At 43.4% G+C, this 1,995-nt stretch overlaps 1 long non-coding RNA gene across 1 annotated transcript; it reads right to left on the minus strand.

Annotated features, from left to right (window-relative positions):
* Positions 1–801: 801 nt before the first annotated feature.
* Positions 802–1,763, minus strand: LOC118561267. The gene is made up of 3 exons (XR_004929905.1): positions 1,558–1,763; positions 1,431–1,488; positions 802–1,367 (listed from the first exon to the last, which is right to left on the minus strand). It is a non-coding gene; the product is annotated as an uncharacterized LOC118561267 (long non-coding RNA).
* Between the last annotated feature and the right edge of the window lie 232 nt (positions 1,764–1,995).

Consider the following 1,995-nt stretch of genomic DNA (forward strand, 5'->3'; position numbering starts at 1 on the left):
TGAAAACCCAATTTTAACATTAGTAACAGTATGGTTAAGCTACGTGTTGCACCTACTGACCTTCACAGCATTGATCATTAAGAAAGGAAAAAAAAAAACATTTTTATGTCTGTCCACCTTTACAGTGATTAATCTATAAATTATGTGCAGTTAGTTCAGCCCATTTTTTTCAGTGAAATGGTAAAAATACCAGAGAAGGGAAGCCATTTGTTACATTTACTATACAACACTATACATTTTACCTTTTCTTTCTTGAGAACTATAATAATCTGCATGTTAAGCAGGTATAGTTTTATGCTGTGAAAAGGTGAGAATTGAAAAAAACAATTCTGGTAACATTTGGCATTTTTTATTTACAGGAAGAAACAGAAACAAAATATGTGAGGATAAACACCTCTGTGCCAATCCTCCAAATATTTTTTAATGAAGGGGACCAGCCTTCAGGCTGGTTTCAGGTCCACCATCGTCAAGGCCACCATCATCCTCCTCCTTAAGCTGCTGTCCATCCAGAACGTCCATGGATGGCCACAGGAGATAGAGGTGCTGGTGACCCTCTGCTGGCTGGCCTGCGGTGCATCCTATAGGGAAACAGCTTGCCAGTAAGATCTCTTACCTTCTTGTCCTTAAATAGAGCCAGCAATGACACACAATTGATACATATGTGGCGGTACCAGTGTTTTACAAATGGGCAACTTGAATTAATAAAAACCAATTTAACAATTATACGGTTGTAATTAATTCTCCTCCAAGTCACCTTTAAGGCACACAGGCCCGCTACAGATGAGGCTTGAGACAATCTCACCCAATTCAATAATTTTATTTATTGCACAATTGTTTTGGGTTCAGTTTGATAAAACATACTACATTAAAACCAATCACACAGTAAAATGACAGTTTGGCTCACTCTAGGTGGCAGTCCAAATCAGGGTAGTGGTGTACAAAAGAAACGCAGCAAACAAAAATAAAAGAAAATCATGCACCAAACCAAAAAGCACCACCACCCGGAAAGTCCACCGCCAACACCACGAGCTGGCTGTTCCTGGCAAATATACAAATAGACACTCAAATGACATGCATTAAATGATACAGTTCAGTCCACAACAACTCAAGCAGCAGTTATAATTAGGAATCCGTCTTGGGGCACACGGCCACACCACAGCTCGCGCCACCCAGAGAAGCACCAGAAGAATCAGTAGAGCTGGTCGCAAACCAGCCCAAATCAGCCACAGTGGACGAGGGCCAGGAGCCAGCTTTACGGCAACCAGGTTGACAGGTAGTCAGCAGACGATGGATACCCAAGGTAGCAGGCGAGCGGCAGCTCGGAGTAACAGTCTGGCAAACAGCCAGCCAAGGACAAACAGCAGCGTCTATCAAAAGTAGATGTCAAAAATAGAATCTGAATGTGTACAGAAAATAAGCTTCTCACTTACCCCTGAGCTCTGTGTAGTGCCTCAAGCAGGGAGGGGAATCAAACAGTGTACTGGCCACCTGGATACACAGGTAAAGCTGAGCTAAAGCTAAGTTAAGCAAACATTAAGAGTGTGGGAAGCTTCTTACCACAGGAAGAATTGGTCTGAGATAAATGTCAGTCTTTCATGCGTGCATTTGTATGCAGCTGGCATGCAGCACCAGCAAACGCCGAGGTCTGAACCAGAAGACAGACATGTCTGCCAGGTGAGGGAGGGCCCTTTATATACAGACAGCACCACAACCAATTAGATTCAGGCACCTGTATGGTGCGTTCAGGGCCAGCAGGGCATACTGCCACACATAGATGATAGAAGTGAAATAGAAGATTAAGACATATCAGCATATTACCTAAATTACAAGTTAATTTCATATTTGGTACAGGTCAAGGGGAGGCACACTACAACAGACACCACGCCAAGGCGAGAAACATCATTGAGTGTGTCTTTGGTGGTCTGAAGACACGGTGGCGTTCCATCTTCTTAAGGGCGCTGGAGGTCTGCCTGACGTTTGCCCCAAAAGTAATCG

Source organism: Fundulus heteroclitus, unplaced genomic scaffold (assembly GCF_011125445.2).
Source record: "Fundulus heteroclitus isolate FHET01 unplaced genomic scaffold, MU-UCD_Fhet_4.1 scaffold_59, whole genome shotgun sequence".
NCBI lineage: Eukaryota > Metazoa > Chordata > Actinopteri > Cyprinodontiformes > Fundulidae > Fundulus > Fundulus heteroclitus.